This window comes from Oryctolagus cuniculus, chromosome 11 (genome assembly GCF_964237555.1).
Source record: "Oryctolagus cuniculus chromosome 11, mOryCun1.1, whole genome shotgun sequence".
NCBI classification, from domain to species: Eukaryota; Metazoa; Chordata; class Mammalia; order Lagomorpha; family Leporidae; genus Oryctolagus; species Oryctolagus cuniculus.
This window is the reverse complement of record NC_091442.1, coordinates 32,469,380-32,479,399: the sequence shown is the minus strand read 5'-3', so window position 1 is coordinate 32,479,399 and position 10,020 is coordinate 32,469,380. Positions and strand designations below refer to the sequence as shown.

The 10,020-nt window shown below is 35.7% G+C and overlaps 1 pseudogene; it reads left to right on the top strand.

Annotated features, from left to right (window-relative positions):
* Window positions 1-372: 372 nt before the first annotated feature.
* Window positions 373-463, top strand: LOC127491262 (U2 spliceosomal RNA; annotated as a pseudogene).
* Window positions 464-10,020: the final 9,557 nt, after the last annotated feature.

Below are 10,020 nucleotides of genomic sequence, written 5' to 3'. Positions count from 1 at the left end.
CGTTGGTTCACCCTCCAATGGCTGCCTCGGCCAGTGCTCTACGGCCGGCGCACCTTGCTGATCCGAATCCAGGAGCCAGGTGCTTTTCCTGGTCTCCCATGTGGGTGCAGGGCCCAAGCACTTGGGCCATCCTCCACTGCACTCCCGGGCCATAGCAGAGAGCCGGCCTGGAAGAGGGGCAACCGGGACAGAATCTGGCGCCCCGACTGGGACTAGAACCCGGTGTGCCGGCGCTGCAAGGCAGAGGATTAGCCTATTGAGCCACATCGCCAGCCTTAATGTCTATTTTTGATATCGCTCTAATTGCCCTAGAGATTATATATAATCTATTATATTATTACATTATAATATATTATAATAATATAATATATTGTCATTTTTCAGCCTTTTGGCTAAGATCAAGTGTAGTATCTGTTCTATTCAATTTAATAAAATATATTATATATTAAATTGTGTATATATAATATATATAAATATATTTACCTGGGATATATAAATTATAAAAAATTTATAAAAATATATTTACCTGTTAAGCTTTTATCCTGTTTCTTCTATCGGCTTGTTACTTTCAAATTTCATTTGTAATTAATCCATTTTGGTTGATAGTTGCATATAATGTGATAAGGGTCCAATTTTATTCTTCTGCATGCTGAGATCCACTTTTCTCTACACCATTTACTGAAGAGCTATCCTTTTCCTATTGTATGTTCTTGGCACTTTTGCAAAAGTTAGTTGACTGTGTATTCATGAGATAATTTCTGGACACTCTATTTTATGTCATTGACCCATATATCCATTTATTTATGCCAATGTCATTTTGTTTTGTTTACTATAGCTTTGCAGTGTATTTTCAAATCTGGTAGTGTGATGCTTCCGGTTTTGGTTTTTCCTTCTCAAAATTACTTTGGCTAATCTGGGTCTTTTCCTCTCTAGGAGAGTAAGAATTGTTTCTTCTACTTCTGCAAAAAAAAAAAAAATGACATTGAATTTTGATAAGAAAGGCTGGTGTTGTGGTGTAGACAGTAAAGCCCAGGCTGCAGCGCCAGCATCCCTTAGGGGAGCCTGTTTGTGTTCCCACTGCTCCATTTCCTATCCAACTGCCTGCTGATAGCTTGGAAAAGCAGCAGAGGCTGGCCCAAGTATTTAGAACTCTGCTACTCACATGGGAGACTCTGAAGACGCTCCTGGCTCCTGGATTCAGCCTGGCTTATCCCCATCCATTGTGGCCATCTGCCGAGTAAACAGTGGATGGAATATCTTTCTCTTTCCCTCTGTGACTGTGACTTCCAAATAAATAAATAAATCTTTAAAAATAAATTTTGATAGAGATTGCAATGAATTTAGAAATGAAATGATTTTTGGTAGGATGCCCATCTTATCAATATAATTTCTTAAATCAGGAACATAAGATAATTTTATATTTGTTTCTGCCATTTTAATTTCTTTCAACAAGGTTATAGTTTTCAGCATGCAGATTTTTCATGTGTTAAATTTATTTTGAGAGGCCGGTCCTTTGTCTCTTGCTCTCTGTGTGTAACTTTGACTTTCAAAATAAATAAATACATCTTTAAAAAAAATTTACTCCTTGAGATTCCAGTGGAAAGAATGGGCCATCAAAGAAGGAGGTACCTTTCTCTGAAGGGAGGAGAGAACTTCCACTTTGACTATGACCTTGTCTAAATAAGATTGGAGTTGGCAAACTTAAAAGGCTTCCATAGCCTTGGCAACTCATGACAAGAGCCTAGGGAGATTACCTATGCCATAAACAAGAGTGTCAATTGTTAAGTCAACAACAGGAGTCACTGTGCACTTACTCCTCATGTAGGATCTCTGTCCTTAATGTATTGTTCAATGTGAATTAATGCTATAACTAGTACTCAAACAGTATTTTACACTTTATGTTCTGTGTGGGTGCAAACTGTTGAAATCTCTACTTAATATATACTAAATTGATCTTCTGTATATAAAGATAATTGAAAATGAATCTTGATGTGAATGGAATGGGAGAGGGAGCAGGAGATGGGAGGGTTGCAGGGTTGCGGGTGGGAGGGAAGTTATAGGGTGGAAAAAGCCATTGTATCCATAAAGTGTACTTTGGAAATTTATATTTATTAAATAAAAGTGAAAAAAATTTACTCCTAAGTAGTTTTATCAGTTTAATTAGGACAATCTAATTAATGTACATTCAGATAGTTCATTTTTGCTATTTAGAAATACTAGTGATTGTTGTATTACATTTTGTATCCTGCAAATTTATTGACTTTTTTTTAGTTTTTACAGTATTTCTTTTGGGAGACTCTTTAATGTTCTTCACATATAAGATGTTGTAATCTGCAAAGAGGGACAATTTTACATGTTCCTTTCTTATGGGGATGTCATTTATTCATTTTCTTCGCCTAATAGTTATTTTGGCTAATACTTACAATAATATTTTGAATTGAAATAATGTGAGCAGGGACACCCTTATCTTGTTCCTGGTCTTGCAGTAAAAATAGTTAGCTCTTTACTACAGCTGTAGTATATTAATTACAAATGCATCACCAATTTAGGGCATAATTTAAAGGTAGGGCACAATGACATTTTATTTGGACAGAAGTAGTGTCAAAGATTTCATGAGAAGTTTGTAAAATATCAGGGCCCAGTTATTTTATGGCAGTGTAAGAAATTCTTATATCAATTAGTGTCTGTATCAAAATGTATTGAAAGTGTCTTGATTGGTCACTTTCTCCAAAAAGTGGTTGGTTGATATGTACTTGGAATGTAAATATATATTAAGTCTGTCCTCATTTGCAGTTTGATTTGTCCTTTAGAGACAGTGGATATAGCACAAATTTTACATACTAAGTCAAAAAGAAAATCAGCTATGGCCCATATTATCAATATGCTAATATTATCAAAACGCTCTTGCTCTCTCTCTCTCTCTCTCTCTCTCTTTTTCCTGTCCCTGCTGCCTAATGTCAGAAGATATTTAAACAAGTCCAGTCACAGAAACTCTCAGGTCTGAAACAGAATGCCAAGATGTTCTGTTTTGAAACCTATTTCTTTTCTTGAACTGGAGCTGTTTAATCAAAACTTCTGTTGTATTGGGATCAAGAGGAATCTCTTATGTGGAATTCACAACAAGAGTTTAACCAAATGAACAAATCTAATTCAGGGAGCAGTGGCATGGAGAGACAAAAGCCAGGCGCTCACGTGGTACAACACAAAATCCTCCATGTGGAAGTCATTTAAACTGACATTTTTCACATGGTAGAGATGAAAACATTCCTCTGCTATGGAGCATTGTAAAGTATGTCAGGTATCTTCTTGCACTAACCTTTTACACATCTGTCAATTGGAGAAGTTAACCTCTTTGCTGTTTTGAGAGGGGAAAGATAAAAATCGAAGTCCTGGTGATTTTATTGGAGTGTTGGCTGCTCATGTCCTTGGCTATCTCTTCCACCCTCTTGGTGTGAAGATTTACTTAATTCAAAACACATGTGTTTTCCTTGACAGGCCCACTAAATGCTATAGAGCTCTGTGGTTCACAAGGTACCCTCACAGAGCTGGGCCAGTACCTGGGGGTAGCATTTCGGCCCAGCCACAGTATGGACAGACACCTAATGAATTTTCAAGTGAGTGTCACATCCAGGTGTGTGACTAACCAGACAACCACAGTTTGTCCTCCAAGAGGTTTTGTGTCTTCTGCTGTCCTTTTCCACTTCCCTGTACTTTTTAAGTATAAGTCGCATTTACTTCAACATTGACTTTCCTTCCCAGCCTTCTCTTGGAAATTCAAAGAATAATTATCTTTGCATCAACTAAATTTCCAGCCTTTTGTTAGTTGTTCTTTAGTTGAATGACCAATGACTGTTTACAAAGTGTTTCTAAATGTGCCTTGGGTTATTTTCTGAGCAGATGGAACACTGCCTTGAGAGCTGGAAAGCAGTTTTTTTGTTTCCATGTGAAGAAGGGGAGTGGGGAGTCACTGGTGGAGCAATGGATTTAAGCGAGTAAGTTTTTAGAATAACTTATGATCTATTCAGTTTCCATTAAAATATATAATTATAAATAATTACCCTAAACAAATTTAATTCCGCCTCTTGAGTTTTATTAGAGCAACAAACTTAACCACATGCATTTTGTTAAATAGACCATTGCACTGTGAGGGGGAAAAAGGGGGAAACACTTAACAAGATTGATATGACTTGCATGGGAAAAGAGAGGATTAACCATAATTGAGGATTTTCTGCAGTATCCTCTCCCATTCCATTAGTGGTGAAATAGAAGTAGGTGTTTAAGAAAGTGAGTTCACAGTAAAGAATTTAAGGAGATTAACTCAGTTTTAATAGATGGTCCCTATTCCATTCAAGAGTTAATGCCAGAAATAGGCCAACAATTTGTTTTAGTATTAGGCTCAATTTTCAAAATGTAAGAAAGTAAATTATGAAAGCCAAAGCTGACAGCTAACTAAAATAATAAGAATTGATGTTAATTCATTTTTCCAGTATTCCAGAAGTGTTTGAAGTATGTTGAGGGTTTCTTTTCTTTTTATTTCTGAAGATGAAAAGTGAACTCCAGAGTTTTGGAGTGGTTATTTTAAAAACCATATTTTGCACTTTTTTAAAAAAGCAAAGTGATTCCTTTTTCTGTTTGGAAGAGTAATACAATGTAAAACCCACATGAAACAAAACATAGCATATAAACTGGCAAATACCAATAGATTTAGCATACAGATATCATACCTATTAACATATTTATATCTTTCTGTTTAGACATTTTCCTATGCATGAGGATTGTCTTCATGTAATTGCTATTAAATCACAGAATATACATAGAAAGTCAACAAATAGTAACTATTCTAGAGACAGATCATCGCTACAATTCCAGGAACTCTCTGCTACTGACTGTCCCCATCAAGACTAAACTTCCTCAACTTTAAAAACAAAAAAACCTGTTTTTTTCTAACGTATTAGAAGAAGGTGTGTGTGTGTGTGTGTGTGTGTGTGTGTGTCGGGAGGCATTCCCATTCACTGGTTTACTCCAAATGGATTGGTCCTGGGTTGAAGCCAAGATCCAATAATGCAGTTCAGGTCTCCCACATGGGTGGCAGGCTCCCACTTACTTGAGCCATCAATTTTGCCTGCCTAGGTCTTCATTAGCAGGAAGATAAAGTCAGGAGCAAGAGCTGAGTACCAGATTCGGGTGCCCTGGTATAGGACATGGTGTCTTAGCAGGCATTTCAACCAGCAGCTTTACCATTAAGCTAACTGCCCACCGCAAACTGCCTTGGTTTTTGACATAGATGAGTTCTTTCTGTGTCTGAATTTTTAATAAGTGGAATCACACTTTTTGTACTCTTTTATCTTGGTTTATTTTGTATAATATTAGGATTACAGGATGTATTCATATTGTTATATATCATAGGAATTACATTATGAAAGGATGCTGCACTTCAACTATTTTGCTATTTGACTCTTCAAGTCTGGGGCTACTAGAAATACTGAGTATGTCATTACAGTGCATGCCTTTTTGTGACAGCTATGGACATATTTCTGTTTGATATTTACTTCGGTTTGATGTTTATATAGGAGTAAAATTGGTGGTTTCTAAGGGTGTCTGTATGGTAATTTCTGTAACAACTCTGTTAATGAGTTTTCCAGAATAATTATAATAATTTACACTTTCATTGGTGATATAAGAGATTTCTGGTTGTTCTACTTCCTTACCAATGTTTGATATCAAACAATTGTTTTAAAATAACAGAGGAAGTTGGGAGAGCATGCTGCAAGATGAGCCTGGACAGTTGAGGGGCATGGAGTATGCATGGAACAAAAGAAATGAATTAATTAAAATAAAATTAAGTAAATAATATTCTATGTGGACTTTAGGAGCTTACATTTCCTACTTAGCTATATAGTCTAAATACTACCTTTCTATGTCAGTAAATTAAAAGATTATCATTTAAATTGCTGTGTATTAATCTTTTATACTATGTTTCTAAGTATATTAATCAATATTTCTATCATGTTAATTTTTTATCTTAAAAACACATATAATTCTTCATGCACTTAGCCCATAAAGCAATATAATTCTTGTCAACAAATGACTCCTGTGGGGAACAAATGTTTGGGACAACAATTAAGATGCACTTGGGAAATTTTGTATATCATATCAGAGTGACTGGGTTCAAGTCTTGCTTGTTCTTCTGATTCCAGCTTCTTGCTAAGACATACTATAGGAGGCAGCAGGTGATGTTTCCAGTAGCTGAGTCCCTGTCACCCATTGAGGAAACATAAATAGAATTCTGACTTCCTGGCTTCAGCCAGGACCAGCCCTGACTGTTTCATGCATTTGGAGAATAAACCAGTGGGTGGAAGATCTCTCTCCTTTCATTCTCAAAACTCCCGCGTATTTCTCTGCATTTCAAATAAAATGAAAATAAATAAGTTTAAGTAACTCTGTTTGAGTCTCTGTATTGTTCATTACTTTCAAATGCCAGAAATCCAACATTACTTAATCCAGCTATTTCTTATTTCTCATTCTTGATTGTAGATGAAGTTTATTAGTGAAAAATTGCATGACAGGATGGCTTTTAAACTTTTCTGTTTGGCTATCCTATTTATCCTATTTAGCTATGCATTAATTATTTTAAATCATTATGTTTCTTGAAGCTGCGAATTTCCCCAACCCCTCTCTTCACATACTCAGCAGATGACAGATACTTGTATGTCATAGAAAATATGGTAGCCATCAGAGGCAGTCCCATCCAAGTGATTTCCACTAGCAAGCAGAAACTATCTCTGCTACTCTCTCTCCCTCTCTCTTTCTCTCTCTCTCTCTCTCTCTCTCTCACACACACACACACACTCACTTAGGCCTATCTTCTTGATTATTACTTTGAAAATGGAGAGACTGAGCTCTCACATTATTTCACTCCACCCATTCATTTTCTCTCTGCTTTACTGATCCCATTTCTGCTGGCCAGACATCGAATGCATGACTTCATCCTGAGCCTTATTAGTTCTCTCTCTTTAATTCTCTCTGCTGGTCTCCTTTCCCTCTCTTCCCCTTCACACTTCTCACTGCTGTGCTCTTCTCTTTGCTTCACATCTCTAATTGCCTTCCTTTTTCTTTTTCTTTTTGTATTTAACTTAAAATTATGAAAGTTATTTAGGATTCTTGCCTTTGAATCTATCCTCTTCTCTTTGTATCAACACCTATATGCTGCCCAAACCATAATCATTCTCCAACAGATATGGAATCCATGATGGCTAGGACCTACCTGCCTTGTTTTCCATTGGCTCCTGTTGTTGGCACAGTGCCTGACACTGGTAGGTGATCATAGAGGCAGGACTGGTCACCCTCATCTCTTGCTTAACGTCTAGCTGTGTTCACCATGAGATTTTTTGGTGTAAAATAATTTCTTCATGAAAGTGTTCTCTGACGTCTAAAGTGGGTCAAATCCCTAATTGTATATGCTTACATCATTTATCAGTGTCTCTTTTCTAACAATTTTTCAGATATTATCTTACATTGGTTCTATGACAATTGATTAATGCTGTCTGACCACTAAGACATGAGAATCAAAGGACAAGGGAGTCTTATATTTGCGCTCTATTATGCCCACATATTTTGCATTTGAGTAAATAATTGAAAAATAAGTTTCAAAAAGTGTTTCACTGCATAAGGGTATAGCTCTTCTAAAATTTTTATTAATATTTCCACTTGTTCCTAATTTTAGTTAATTTCTCTTTTCTCTCTGCAGTTAGAGAAATTGCATAATTCTTAGTTTCATATGCCTCAATAATACATTTCTTTCACATTTTAACCAATGTGAAGATGTGGGTAATTATTGTTTTACTCTGTATGTTTTGGTTACTAGTGATTTGTATTTTTCTATTTTCAGGCTATATGCATTTGTTTTCCTATCTGTGTATTGGCTTTAATGACTTAAAGAGCTCTTTAATATGACTAAGGTTAATTTCTTCCCCACAAGATATTTTCCCTTTATATATTTTCTTAAATTCTTTTGTGTTTACTTTTCTATTCTCTCAATCAAAATCAGGTGTTAAGGTTTCATTATTTGTATATAACCACTCAAGGAATTGAAACAAAGTAATGTTCAAAATATACAAAAATTACTGCCTTCATAGAGCTTATATTGCAGCTGTTGGGTAGAAAAACAAATGATATGAAGCAAACAAGGTAAGTAGAATTGTGGGTGTTGGTAAATATTATTAACATAATTAAAGCAGTAAAGAGATTAAGGTACAAATTCTAATTTTTTAAGACTTAATTCCCAATGAATGTTTCTTAGAGCAAGCAATCTTTGATTGAAGCCTTAAAGAAAGTGAATAATTAAACTGAGAGTAAGCCTATTGGTACTGACTTCAAGGTAGAGGAAACATCAAATGCAAAGATCCTAGAAAAGCACCCCTGAAATCTTGAGGAATAGATGAAATGCTGTGGAGATGGCACAGATTTTTAAGGAAGAATTCAATAAAATATGAGGTCTGAGGGGTAGGGGTTTGGAGCAAAACCTCACAATGTAAGTCCTTGTTAGCCTCTATAGGACTTTGGTGTGTACCTAAAATAGGAGGCCTTTGAAAGTTTGTGAGCAGATGACTGTATTTTAAATATACAACTCTGGTTGCTAGTTTGAGAATAGCATTTTGGGAATTAGACAAGACATTAGAATGATCTCAGCTCATATGAGTGGAGATTGGATCTATTGCTGATGGATGCTAGCAATATATCAGCAGTGGAGGTGGTGATCATGATTAGATTATGCGTGTATTGTGAAAGTATCAGTAGTCACTGATGAACTGAATATGGGATGTGAAGTTAAGAGACAAGCTTAGGCTATGAATAGCTTTTTTTAAAATTTTGGAACCTGAGAAACTGTATGGAGTAGCCTTCAGGTGATTTGAGGAAAGTTATGTCTGTAGATTTTAGGGGAATGATCAATGTTTCCAATTTTGTACCTGTTATATTGGAAATTTTTGTCAGGTATCTGGCATAGCCTGTTGGAAATATGGCTATGTTTTTATTCAGAATTTTGAACTTGGGTGTCATCAGCATGTAGAGAAGCTTTGTCACCATGACACTGAATGATAACACTAGGGGAATGACTATAAATGGAAAAAGCACAAAATATTCAAGGACTGAATCATGAAGAACTTCACATTTCAGAAGTCATTCATAGGAAGAAAAACTACTAGTAAGTCTAAGAAGCAGCACAATGATTAAGGAGTAAAATTATGAAAGACAGGAGCCCTAGAATCCAAGTTTAGAAAGTGATTCAATTATTTATGAATGATCAAGTGATATGATGCTAAGAAGCAGAATGAGGAAAAATCATTGAACATTGAACAAAGAAATGTGATTGGAACAAATGACATCACTAAGAGAGTTTCATGTAAGTATTATGGTTTAAAAAAATCTCATGGACCACATTTATGAGAGAGAAGAGAAATCGGAGGCAGTGAGTATAAATAACTCTTTTGAGGAAAGTTTTGTAAGAAGAAGGAGGGAAATCAGGAAGAAGTCTGGACAAAGGATTTTTGTATTCTAAAAAGAGAGAAATGATAACATTTGGGGGTTGATGGAAAATACTCAATGGAAAGGAAGATTTGACTATGCTGAAAGGGAGAGGAACTGGAATGGGGCAGCGGGAAGGGATTATAGAGCACCAGTAGAAGGTCTGGTGTATGTTATGATTGTGCATCATTTCTGAGTAGAAATAGAAGGGAAGATGTGGAGTATAGGTAGGGAGTAGATCTTGAGGAGGTTCTACTCAGTCCTCTTATTTTCTCTGTTCAGTGTCAAACAGAATTATCATCTAGAAGTGAATATCAGTAATAAATTAGAGGAGAGAAAAATACATGAACTATGACTTTCTTTTTATTTTTGTTAATATAAAGATAACAGATTCCATGTATTTCATAGATACAGTTCTAAGAAGATAGCCCTACTTCACTCCCCTACTCTCACTTCTTTTTCAAAAGTTAATGGAAAAATAGAGTTAAAAGATAGGTT